We start from the raw sequence: 14,429 nt of genomic DNA, 5'->3' as shown, positions 1-14,429 counted from the left end.
TATATATATATATATAAAATATTGAATTATTTCGAATGACATATCTGGTAAATGGTATATTCAAAATTCGATTGACTATAAAGAGAAAAAAAACCGAATGGAGATTTATAAAAATATTTTCACGCAGCAACTGTTTCAGTGGCACGCGATACGCACCACTTGACACGAATACTACATTGTTCCATTACAGTTTTATCATGTTGCGATACCATCCATTTACGTTAACATTTAGCGCTATAAAAATTAATTATATCGATGTTATAGTCGATTGACTATTGAACGCATTTGAGGGTTATATCGGTTATAAGGTTATTGCGCTTACAATATAAATACATACGACTGATCCTCTATTTTGATCGATGTTAATAGTCATACACTCGTTACATTACATTAAAAAGTATTATTTGCTTACCGATGTAGATCTAGTTGGACCAAATGCTATAATTAGCGGTTACGCATTGATAATTGGCCGAGCAAGAATATTCGAACAAGATCTTAATGTTAGCGAACAAGAGTGAACCACCTGACGAAGAATCGCTCGCGTATCTCGCTGCTTGCATCGCACTTTTGCGAAACACTAATTGGTCGTCAAGATGCGAGAGAATATTCCACGAAGGAACGACGCGCCGTTGAGTCGAGCGCGAGACGAGTGTTTTCGTCGACCGTTCATTAAAGTGAGAAAGGGGTAATGTGGATTGACATCAGGGACGCATGTCGTGCGAGTTACGTGGACATCGCGATCCCGCGGGACCGTAAAGGCATCATCGGGACACACTTAAAGCGCATCACAGCACGGACCAGCCACCTTCTCGGTTGTCCGCGATGGATTTCAACGGGGATAATATGCTGTCATCATATAACCGATCTCAACATCCGCAAGTACGAGTCTCGCATTACCGGTTTAATCGTGACTCTCTGATGGATGCCCATAAACGTAAAATTACGTCAATAATCTTTTACGGTGATGCAAATGTGAGCAATCTATTTGTATATTGAACGTAGAATTTATAGCAAGAGTCTTCTGTACAAAGATTATCAGAGTAAGAGAAGAGCATTCAAACTGACTAGAAATTTTGCCTTTTAAAGCGATAGTTTTAAAAATAAATGACACAACTTAAGTTCAATAGTAACTTAATAATAATATTATATAACTAAATCCTCTTATTGAGTACAGCATTCCTATTATTAAATAATAATATTAAATAGTGCAGTGTAGTAAATTATTTTATGATTTCACAGTGTTAATCCGACCGTCCGTTTCTATCTGAAATACTTCTCAGAAACGGTTTAACTTTTTTAAATTCTGTTTTCAACTATAGATACTCAAGAATTGTTTAGGTCAATCGAGGCAAAGTACGAGTTACGAATCAGTTAGGGATCAAGATTAAGGTCAATTTGAACAAGTTCTTCCGATATAGTTACAGATTTTTCGCAATTTTGTAACTAAATCCGCAAAAAGTTTATTAGTTTTCTTTATACATTTTAAAAACAATGCAATCATATATCTCGTTTCATCAATTATTAAACGTTATTCCGCCGAATCAATTAGTAATGTTGAAAATCGTTCGCAAATGTCGAGGTGAATGGAGTAGAACGGATGTCTGATCGCCGCCACGCCCGCGATGGCGCAGTCCGAATTGGCGGCCGGCGTGGCACTTCAGAATCGGAAGCAACGCGAGATCGCTCGGTCGCCAAGTCCTCTTTGCAGCCTCGCGGCGGCGTCAAGTGCAGGCGGCAGCATGACGTCAGCCGTGCGACAGTCAACAAAGACCGGCGCGAGAACTACCGTGTCGAGAATGGAGGAAAAGGGGGGTTGGAGGAGAGGGCGAGCTCGTCGAAGTCCGCGTACGTACACGCGTACACGTGCAGTGTTCGCGGCATAGAACAGCGTGGCGAGGGGGTTACGTGGGGCCGGGAGGAGAAGGGTGATGGGAGACGCAAGGGGTCGACTTGCCAGGGAGAGACGTGTCACTCACTCATTCCGTGTCACTTACACAAACAGACGTACATCACGGGCAGGCAGGCAGCTAGCTACGTGTTCCCTTTTATGTTCCCACACGCGCGCTCGCATAAACCTGTCAGTCTCGTGTCACGTGCAGCGCAGTCATTCACTGTCGCCGGCAGCGCACCGGCACTCACGACCGTCCTGCTGCCGGCGGTTGAGAGCAAAATCCCCTCTCCCTTCCCTCCTCGCTCCGTGTCTGACTAAATAAGAGTGCGGTATAAGAAGTGTGTTCCTAGGAATCTTGACGAAGTTCGAACGACGGTCCGTTCGAGCGAGTTGTGAAGTGAGATTCCGCGAACTGCGTGAGATCGCGCCTTGCGATCATTTAACAGGAAGCCTTTACTTCAATGCGACAGATATGTGGAACAAAGTATAAATTGCGTCTCATTGATTGACTGACTTGAGTACTTCTATGCACTTGAATTTTATACTGATTGTATGTCGTTTTACCGTATTCGCACGTATAGTAACAATTTAAGTGACATTATACGATGAATGATGATAGATCCAAGACGCACCAAATAATACTTATGCCAATAGTGAATTAAGTACAAATGCATATAAGAACGTAGAATGTTAGAAAGATAATTCGAACAAAGAAGGATTAAGAGATTTAATATGAAAAGCCAAATAAAAAACACAAGTTATCATACTAAAAAAATAATCTTTATCTTAATCAATCGATTTCAGATTTTCTTTCGTTAGGGAGAAACTAGTTCTAATAGATGTTTACAGTGAGTTGACTGCAGGCGGCAATAAATTTACATTGAATCCAGTTTAACTGGTTGACAGACGTACGTAATCGTATCGTTTAAATCTAGCTATGTATTTATTAGCGATATTACAATTCCCATGGAAACATCGTATAAGTCAGAATCGGTATCAGCGTAATTTACTACATCTGCAAATGACAATTTAACATTTCCTTCAAATCAACATAACACAGCAACGATTATTTGCGAACGTTATTAGCCGCACCCACGACAGATTGCACAATTTTGTTATAGAGTCGATAGTTTTATTAGTTTGCCTACTTAGATTAGCACACGCGCGGGCGAAAAAAATTTGGTGACGCAAGATTCTAGCGAATCAATCTTGTCGACATTTAAAAATGAAGCGTGTGAAGAGTTTTGTTATAGAGGAAAGATGAAGATGTTTTGATTATACAATATCAGCTAAAAATATCAGCAAAAAAATTTTAGTTAAAAAAAAGAAACAAAACTGAAAAAAACAAAATAAATAATAATTTGATTTTATGCGAAATGACCATATCTTGCTGTAGTTTTAAATAATTTTTAAATAATAATTAAATGAATAAAATATCCAAATGAAACTTTTACACAAATATATATCAAAGTTTCATTAGTATGTATAAAAAAATTTAATTTAATTCTTAATACTACGACTTTACCAAATTTCCAAAAAAAGTATTACAAAACGCGACTTTACATAAGAATCAAGGCAAATAAAAAATTTGAAAAATTAAATAACTTTTAAATCAATAAGAAAATTGTACTCAAATTTTATATATTTATTTAGACGGAATAATAAAATAGTAATGAAATTTTTTATATTTTTGCTTTAAGATATGACACATATAGTCTTAATTGATGATCACAAGTGACGCGTGAAAAGCCGAAGTTGCATCCGAAGAATAGCAATGGAGTCATTGAAGCGGTGACGGAGGGGAAAGCCTTGATAATTTTGCGCCACGTAAGTCAGATCGCGGATTATACGTATATCAAGCTCGTCCACGAACGAACAGCGCAGAGCCCTCGAGGTTTTATGAGATATGAAAATGAGGACGGCCGTAATAAAAGTGATGTAGGAGGCTCCTCAGAGTCGTTCCTGAAGGCGCCACGAGTCACTCGTCAGGTTTATGCGGAGACGTCCATCATCCCCGTGACGTACTTCATTGCCTCCTGGGCAAACTCGGGCTCTCCGGCTCTACGTCCCACCACATCCCTCTTCCCCTTTGCCCTCGTATCCTCGCCCCCGCCCTTCCATGAACGATCTCGCACGATCTCGCCCGCTCGGATCCCCGACTTTTCTCTTTTTGATAGATTCTAGTTCCGTTTTATACGAGCTCTCTCTCGCCTTCGTGACTTTTTCCCTTTGCAAAATCTATGATCCAGCGCAGAAATATCTACTTGCCGCAATGTTGGCGCATCAGAACATCTCCGCGTTACGTCATCGCGAGCTACATGGAATTATCTTGAAGATTTCTTTAGAGATCATACTTTGCTAAGAAACGTAGTAACAGCAATGCAAATTCTTTTGCTGCAGCAGCAATACACTTTTAGCAAACATGGTATATCGGTGAATAAAATCGTATATCACTAGGAATTCGGCCCCAGCTTCATCAAGAATGGACGGTTGTAACGGAGCCTCGAGAACGGTGAGATCCGACTTATGTATCTCGACTTACGTATCCCGCGACTTCCGAAAACGGACGCAACACGTATTCACGCATAGAAAATAAACTTTTCAGCGATACAATTATTAGAAAATTGGTTGCGTTAACCAATCGAAATCCTGTACTGATATTGCGGATAGACCAATACAATCAACAATTGGCTGCAGCAATCCTTGTTGTTTGCCTACGTTAAGCAAGGATGAAACGATTCATTGTGTTACACTATGTCTGACTGTGTCCTTGACCTTGTTGGAAAGCAGCCTATTACACTGAAAGAAAAGATTGGCTGTTGCAGCAAATTAGATGGTGTAAAAAAATATGGCATAGCATTTTTAATTGATTGCTGCAGCCAATTGTTGGTTATATTAATCTATCCGCAATGTCAATATAGGATTTCGATTGGTTAACGCAACCAATTTTCTTTTCTTTCAATGTAGTTATACCGCTGAAAAGTTTATTTTCTATGTATGAATACGTGTTCCGTCCGTTTTCAGAAGTCGCGGGATACGTAGGTCGGACCTCATCGTCCTCCTTACAATCGTCCACCCTCGATGAAGCTGGGGCCGAATCCCTAGTGATCTACGATTTTATTCGCCGATATACCATTCGGTCTTATCTTAAGGTGGAAGCCTTTTTTATGCCAATGGTCCAGGCCACCTTGAACGACAGGATCTCGATGGTATCCGCCGCGACTCGACGATCGTAAATTCGCGTTATCGACGACGGGTTATGAACGTATCTTTGACCGCGAAAAAAAGGGGCTCCGCGACGTCAGCGAAGTTACGTACGATTGCGTTGTATCGATAAACCAAAGTGAAACGAGTCCGCGGCCACAAATTAACGGGCCGCCACACCGCAACGTTGATTCGCGATCCCCGAGTGACTCATGGCTGACTATAATTACACGAGTACCTGGCGGCTCCGAGCGTATTAATCGTAAATTCGCGCGACTTACGAGCGTTTGACTGCGCGCGATCGAGCAGTCTCTCTCTCTCTCTCTCTCTCTCTCTCTCTCTCTCTCTCTCTCTCTCTCTCTCTCTCTCTCTTGGGGCGTAGGTGGGAATGTATTTTTACGAGCTCCTCGCGGGCCTCGTCCGGAGAAATGTCGCCTCGAAACTAACCGAGGCGATTCGACGATCGTAATTCAGCATCGAACTGTGACATTTTGCAAATCTGCATCGATAGGCTGGCGGCTGTTTGTCGTGTCCGCGCGCTAAGTTACGACTTTATTCGACTGTGAACGGCGACGACGACTCGAGGAATCCGTAGCCGCGCCGGAGTGAGGTCGTCGTACTTTATGGATCGCGCGTTCACGGATACCAGGATCGACGCGACATCAGCCGCGATTTCGTCGACTGACGGCTATAATTCTGACTGATCTACGTTCTTGCCACAAGTATCAAGGACTCTGGCGAACGTTTCGTCTTTTCTTTTTTTTTTTACGATCACGAGCGCCGGTAATTTGAATATAGTATCGTTCCGAGAGATCAGTGACGACGCGAATCTCAAAGTACAACTATCGCCAAATTAGCATTTACGACCCGCAAATAAATGTCGGTATTAAAGGAATTGTCGCAGCTTTTGGATGTTAATTACCAGACGCTCGAAAGTCCAATAGTAAAAATATAAGATGGAAGCAAAAATCATCTGTCATTTTTTTATTTCATTTGATTGAAAATTTATCATTTGTCTAGCCAAACCCGCGAATAAATTATATTTTTATATTTCTTAGAAAAACGTACATCAAATTTTTGTCAAACAAATTTAGCAAAAACGGGCTCATTAATTAATCTTTAAATGGGATGTTCAGAACATCTCATAATTTTAATAATAAATTTTATTTTTATACTTATATTTTTTAGTAGTACATTGTAGAGTTAATCTTATTGTTTATATTATGAGAGGAATGTATAAATGATGAACTTACTTCTGGGCAGTCTTTTTATTTTTCTTTTCCAGAGCAAAGATAAATTATACTTAGTTGTAACAACAACTATGGATTTAACAAACAGATTAAAAATCAAATCTTAAATTAAAAATTCGTTTATTAAATTGGATATACGTTACGTTATAATACTATGTTATGTTATAATTCTCAATCATCGAGCTTTATCTTAGTTTTTGTTAATTAAATATGTCGTTTTTCTGTAAACAGTGGATTCGATACTTGCGAAGGTAGAATTTTTACATGTCTCGTTGGCACTCCTTCCGCCTTTCGACACTAGCGCGGGACGATCCTTCGTTTTTCTCGCCACGGCAACACGGAAAAGTAAAATATTCCCGTGTAAGACACGATCCTCGAACGTACGCGAACACGAGGGAGTGCGACGGCAAAGGAGAGTCTAACGTAGCGAGGGAGGAAGAGAGCATATCGGGGGACAAACTCGGTTACCAAGAGGATTCTCGGTCGCAGGAAGGAGGTAGCAAGGAAGCCAAGAGGGAGGTCAGGGAAGAAACGTGGGCGCAGATAAATCAGTTTTGCCGCCGTGAGAGGCGGCTCGCGCGAACGTGTCTCCATTAAGGCAGGCAAAACTTTGCGTTGATCTCTCGACGAGAGCCTATTTTCATAGTCTTGCAGTTCTGGTGTGGATGAGACCTTAAGCGAGATAGGAAAGAAAGAGAGCAAAACTATTCGCGAAGTGGACGCGCGAGGTGACCGTTTGATGGACAGCCGAGGCACTGACCCGAGGAAGTTCTTGTTTCTTTCCCTCTCTCCCTCTCTCTCTCTCTCTCTCTCTCTCTATCTATCTATCTATCTATCTCGGCTCTGCACTCTATTCTCCTTCTGCTCTTCCTCTTTCTACGATTTCATTGCATAGCTATTCTGTTGAACGTGACTGCTTTAAAGCGTACCGAGAGATATCTCAAATGGAAATTGTTTTAACGCCTAGCCGCATGATGATGTCTCGACAGAGATCTCAGTATTTCAATCCTGTTATTATTAATTTTGCTTCAATATGTGTAGTATTTATTATTAGTAATTTACATTATTTTGCATGTTATTTTCATATTAATAAATTTGAACATTAAAACACATTCTTTATGCTATTACATGTTTGTATGTTATATATAATTTGTATGTTATATATAATTTTAGAATATATATAGATCGATAAATGAAAATAATCACATAAATATATCTCATTCATTAAAAAAATATTGCTCTGCACTTTCTGCTCCAAGAATAAAATTTGTTTTCGAGAAATGCAGGCTGCCATTTAGTCACTTCAATCACTTTTTATCACTTTTTTTAACAAGTCACTAAATAGTTACTATCATTCAAAATGAATCATTATATATTCATCTTTTTTTTCTTGAACTGATTTGAACTTTAGAAAATATAAGTGTTTTTATTCATATTTTATTGTCTCGTCTGATAACAATTGCTCTTATTGTTGCTCACTGGATATTAAGCCGATGTCTTAGCATCTGATTACTAGTTCGAATGTTCGTGCGATTTCTCGTGTCACGTACAGAGCTGCGTGCGAGTGAGATAACGTTTCATGAAGAGACTCAACGCTTGCCGACCACATTCGATTTATTCGAATTGACTATTTCAACTGGTGTGCAATCTCACTGTCACAAAGTTGTGTTCTCAATCGTATAAACATTTGGACCTTATTTTGCATCTCACAAGCTGAATGTTACAGTTGTATACTAATTTAATCTGAATGTAAAAGTGAGATATGTCCTCAATTGATAAAATGCCCAAGTATATATTTTATCAAATAGATACAATAAAATTTATTGACGATTTTGCGGTTTAACTCATTTCTATATTTCCATTAAACATACATCTTTACCTCGTTTTGTATACGGTTTTAAAGTGCACTAAGCGCGTACCAGTTCTGTCAATGAAAAATGCTATTAGATAAACGATGTGATGGTTGATATAAAACGCTATCGAAAAGAAAAACGTAATAAAAAACGATAACGAATTACTTTTAAAAAGTAACTTTCCTAATCGTGAATAAAAATTTAGATATTTTGACAATTTTCCAGCAAAAAAAAATACAAATTAATAAAACTCAATTATTGCGAGAATTTTTTTTGTCCAATATTTTAAAAATCGATTTTAATTTAATTTAAAAATGCTAAATTAATTTGTAATATTTATACTTTGATATACAAATTTTATTTAAAAATCATACTTTAGACAAATTTTCATATAATACATCAGACTATAAAAAACTCTTAGAAATCAATTTAAATTCAATTTGTATTCTTTACTGAATAGTCGTCTTTAAAGCGAGCTTTATTTCAACTTAACTGCTCAATGGTTTCTGACCTGGTTTAGAGTTCATGTTGTGAAAAAAATTTACTATATATTATCTAAAACACGCAGGAAAATAAATGACTTTTTGCTTAAATAACTTAAATTATTTTATAAAAATTTAATGAAAAATGCTATGTTTGGATACTATTTTAATATGTGAAGGATCACTTGTTATTTTTTTTGTTAAAAAACATTTTTTTTTAATTGATGAGTGATGACTGAATGGCAACGCTAGAAATGCTGTTTTCTATCAATATGCAGTATATCAATATGAAAGAATACTTTCATATTGGTATTTTCCCAAATTTTCGATTTCTTTATAGCGATTCGCAAAATAATTCTCATATTATCTTCAGTCTACTGAACGCAATTAATAATTAGACTTTGCTTTGCGCCTATGCATAATAACGATAAAAAAAAGCATTATCATAGTCAGATATCATGTAGAGACGCATCGTGACATATTTTAGTGGATCCGAGTCTTCCGACACGGTGGCCCCGAGGAGATCTCCGCTCGGAGACGTTCACCGACAGAAGAGGATACGAAGACAGAGAAGAGGGACGAGGGCCGAGCGAAGAGAGAGAGAGAGAGAGAGAGAGAGAGAGAGAGAGAGAAAGAGAGACGGGAGCGCTATTTTTGCACGGGCGCTAAGAAGTCATCCCTCTCAATCGTCCCCTCGCTTCCCTTCGGCCGCTGTCGCGTTACTTCTTCGTGAGGAGCGAAACCCGTTACTGCTCGACAGGTGACAGCCCGAAATACGACAGTTCGATGTGGTCACTTGTCTTTCAGTCGTGTCGCATCGCGAAATAAAATGTTCCTGCAGAAGCCAGTAGTAGGGGAAGAATAGGGATGAGAACGAGTGGAACGCGGGAAGGAAGGGAGACGAAGAGGAGGACTCACAGTGGGATGCCACGGATGCTCTCTTGCATCGACTACCTTCTCGCGCTTCATCGTATCGGAGTCTGTTTCCGCCCGGTTCCTTCCCTCCTTGTTTCATTCGACGCATTCCCACCGCTCTCCTCTTCTTTATCTCTCTTTACGGACTTATTCCGTCTTTCCCTCGCCGCGCCCGATATATTTACCGCCTCGTGTCGCCGAGTGGATCTTGTTTGTATCACACCGCTACTTCTCCGGGCCCGCTTGCCGTTCGCTCTCCAAAACTGTCTCGCCGTCACGATTTATGTTTCCTCCGACCCAGCGGCGGATTGATCCCTTTTTGTTGTCGGATGTATACGTGTGTGGCAGCGCGGCGCCTCCTTCACTCTCCCACCCCAACCCCTTCCCCCCTTTCTTTCTGGCTCCCTGCACGCTCACGCGCGCGAGCACAGATCTCCCGCACACGACTGACTGTATCCCCGCTCGTCATGCAGTAGACGGCCTCTTTCGTTCCCAGGTTCTCCCCTTACTTCGCCCTCTTCCGAGACTTCTTTTCAGCGATTCTGTCATCCTTCTCCGCCCGTTCACTCTTTTCTTCCTTTGACGGCGCTTTATAGACTCGTGACTTCCGTATCGCGTGCGAGAGATTTACGCGCGAGCGCTCTTGGACGGACGATTGAGCATTACGACTTCTCGGTGCCCGGAAGCTTTTACATCGACGACCGTGATGGACAAATAATTTACAAGTCGATTTTTACATGTGGCATTCTTCGCTTTCTCGTAAAGAACAAATGATTTTATTCTTGTGACTAGTCCATCTTATTTTTCAAAATAAATGCATCAAATATCGAGAATTCCTTTATATGTATATTTACAAGAAATTTTTGCAAGATTCTATCGATACACGCACTTTTTATATTGGCTAAATAGAATCAACGCTGATGATTTTTTTATTTGGCACGCGTCTCGACAAGAACTCGAGAGAATTAATTACGCGCGGCGCGGCGCAGGCGTCGTATTTCCGATTACTGCGTTTTTTCCAGCATCCGCACAATTTTCACGGTCGCGTGCCGCGAGGGTGTACACGGGTCCATGAACTTTTTTTCCAGCTCGTGTCATGCAACGGAGGCGAGCGCACGAATCCGACAACGACAAAACCACCTTAAGGCTGGCGTGAGCGTTTCACTGCAGAGAAACGAAACGACGTGCGGAAGAGGAGCCGAGGGACAGAGAGGGCGAAAGGAGGAACGAGAGAAGGGAGCGAAAGGCGCATTTGTAAATGCGGCACGTTCGGCTTTTAAACCTATCTGCATGACACGCAGGCAGGCCTGCACTTTCGAGTTACGATCTCGCGCACGGGATTTCGATAAATGCTAAACGCGAACACGTGAGCTTTCTCGTCGGGGCCACACTTTATTGCTCAGCGTCGAAGCGACCGAGACTCCCCCTTGCAAACAACCACCGACACCGCAACCCACCATCACCATCGCGTCGTCTGTACACGCGCGAGATACATAAAATACACGCGTATATGCGTTACCAACAAACACATACATAGAGAATACGCAGAGAGAGAGAGAGAGAGAGAGAGAGAGAGAGAGAGAGAGAGAGAGAGAGACGATATCCTTCTCTCGCGCGTGCGAATGCGCAGAGGCAACGGGCCGAGGAATTTTTCAGGCTGACTGACGAGGCGAGATCCTCGTTACTCGAGTGCCATTGTAAGGTTCAGGGCATATACGTGCCCTTCCGCGAACCCACGTCCACCTCGAGTCTCGACACACGTGCAACGCGCCGCGCCTTGTCGGCTGCACCTGCATCTGCGCCCACGGACACGTACTCGCTTTGTTTTGATCTACGTCGACGAGCAATGCGGCGTACCAGTATCCACGTCTATATTCATATTCGATCTTCTCGCTTCAAGATGTTTGCCTGCACAGCGCGTTTAATAAAATAGCAGGAAGAAATGTTTTTGCGAATAAATTTTCCAAGTTTGTTGGAATTTAATTGTTTAAGTTTATACTTATTTTTTGTAAAATATGTAAAATACTAATAACGTAAAAACAATATTACATCATAACTTCAATGTTTTACAATAAATCTTCGCGATACACACATTGATACTTTTTTTAAATATATATATAACGTGAATAAATAAGAATAGAAGCTTTTTAGCTATTTCGATGATTGTGGCAATGTCAGATAAAAAGTAAGCATAAATAATGCGTCCGGATGAAACATACGCTTTCACAGCACGTCGTCATTCTAATTTCAGCATCGCGATAAATAAAGACTTCTCGATTACCACTCGTACCTCTGTCATCGCGGATACGAGCACTCTCGCGGCCATCTCTACTCGAGCTTCTGTCCCTTTGCCATACCTTGACAACGACAGAATTACTGTTGTGTAACGTCATAAACGTCGAGGGTCTCGGAACAAGACGCGTTCGCGGGTATGCGAAAAAGACGAAAGGGATGCGGACATGAGAAAGAGTAGGAGCGGGAAATGGAGACCAAGTGGCAATAACTGTCCGTGGCTGCATCTGTTCAGAAATCATTTGCAAACATCGTGAACGACGTAAATCAATCGCGGGCGCAGTTGTCACGAGTTTTCGCGCGCCGCGGGCAGATTAATTCTCGCTTTGATACGCAACCTTTCGTAGAAAGATGAATACCGCCTCTCTGAAACGCTCTTGATTCGTCGTCCACTTTTGACCGAACTGTTGCTCGTAAATTAATTCACAGTCTGCTGTCAGAGATACACAGTCTCCGATTGTATAGTTATATTTTCTATCTGGCATATGAGATAAATATACGAATCGTTATATATTTTTTTAGCGCAATAAAATTCGTAACAAATTTTGTATTACGGCAATATAAGTTTGTGAAAATGAATTATACTTATCGTTTTAACCAACGCGTATATTGATTTTTTTTGAATTTTTGAAACATAAAACGATGAAGGCGATTTCGTATTTCCTTCTATTATTAATCTATTTTAAATAAAAGTCCATACATTTCTTCGTAAGAGAAATATTTTCGTTTAAGCATTTGAGGCGAATAGATATCTCAAAATAGATAAAAGATAGATTCTTCCGTTATGAAATGTTATGGAATATTTTTCATTATACGAAATATTGCCAGCAACATAATATTCTGAGAGAGGCGGGTAACTTTGACGAGTTGACTTGATACGAGCTAAAAAGAACAAATGAATCCGATCGGAAAACAATTCCCGAACGGGAGGAGGGGCGAAATTGCTGGCAACGTATCGACGAGATAAAGAGAAGACTTAATTTTCTTCAAGAGCATATCGATTCCGGTCTATACCGGGACCAATGGCCTTGGATAACGCCGGTACATATCCACGGTCAGAGAAAGAGAGCCATTGTAAAAAGCTCGGAGCTTTATTATAGTACACGCTATTCCGTTTCGCGGGGCATTCCGTCGCTGACGTGCACGACCCGATGGCGATCCAATTTATGATAATGAATCCCGGAATTTATGGCCGTCTTATAATAGAGATATACGTGATGGTGCGAGATGTGATGCCCGGTGTAAATTTAGAGTTCGCCTCCGCGTGCCTGAGGTCTATCCGTCCATCCATGCGTCCATTAAGTCCGCTCCTTTCCTTCGATGGATGGGTGCAACGCCACGGCTGACGTCAGCGTACATTCGCTCGACAAATTTGCGTCTCGCATTCCGCCGCACAAGGTCGCCTCTGAGAAGTGCGTCTACGCCACGTAAGATGATAGCTCGTAAAAGCGTCTGATACTATGATATATTTTATCTTGAGAGATTATTAAACACTATATGTTAAGATGAATCCGCGTGATACGTTACGCTAAAACTTTCGCGTGCGTTCCGCTCACGCGAGGCGACTGTCAATAAAAATACGATTTATTTCGCGCAAGAATTAACCTTCTTGCTCCGTATTCTCGTATCCATGCTGGTACATCATTTATCTGTTAATTTAACTCCGTAATTTATGCCGTGATTTACGACACAGACGATAATATCTTTAAGACGGGAGATTTTATTTAGATTGAATGACACGATACGCATGCGAAAACAATTGCACATGGACTCAACGCGTCCAGGCATATTGTACGCCTGAAAAGTGAAACTTCCATAAACTTTCGCACTGTAGACATGAAATGTACGTGTGTAAAACTTTACTATTTCAGCATTAACAAATAGTAACTTACCCATGTAAATTACAATATGAATAATATACATGTACATTAAATGTAAATATTCTTTTCTTTTTCTTAATATTTGAATCTTTTTTTTCGCTTGAAAATAGAGGTGCAAAAAAGGAAACATGAACAAGTCATTAATTCTGAACGACAGCACGTCTGGTTCGGTTGAAAAACTTTGCCAGCAGTACACGTTCAGGCGTTACCAGGTATTTCCTTTACGTGATCGACGCCGACGATGCCATCGCTATAAAAGGCGACTATGCTGGCCGGCGTTCTCTTTCAGATCGTTCGCGCCGGGCCATCGATATTTAGAGGACGCTCCCGCGGCGGCCTCTTTATCCGATAGCAGTAAAATCGTATTCCAAACCGACCGTAAAGCTGGAGGACATCGTCGAGTTCGAGAATGCGGGGGCGGCGAATGGACGGTACATGAGAGAGGGGTAGACGGTATACACTCGGTTTGCAAGACACGTCGCAGGGTTGACCCAACCCCTTCCTCACTTCCGTCGGTCAGCTCTCTCTCTCTCTCTCTCTCTCTCTCTCTCTCTCTCTCTCTCTCCCCCCCCCTCTCTCTCTCTCTCTCGTCGTGTCGGCTCTTCATCTAGTCTCACTATCTTTCTCTCTCCTTCTTTCTCATCGCGCGCGCGATCTACCTA

The sequence above is a fragment of the Atta colombica genome, unplaced genomic scaffold (assembly GCF_001594045.1).
Source record: "Atta colombica isolate Treedump-2 unplaced genomic scaffold, Acol1.0 scaffold14, whole genome shotgun sequence".
NCBI classification, from domain to species: Eukaryota; Metazoa; Arthropoda; class Insecta; order Hymenoptera; family Formicidae; genus Atta; species Atta colombica.
This window is presented reverse-complemented; position numbering follows the sequence as displayed.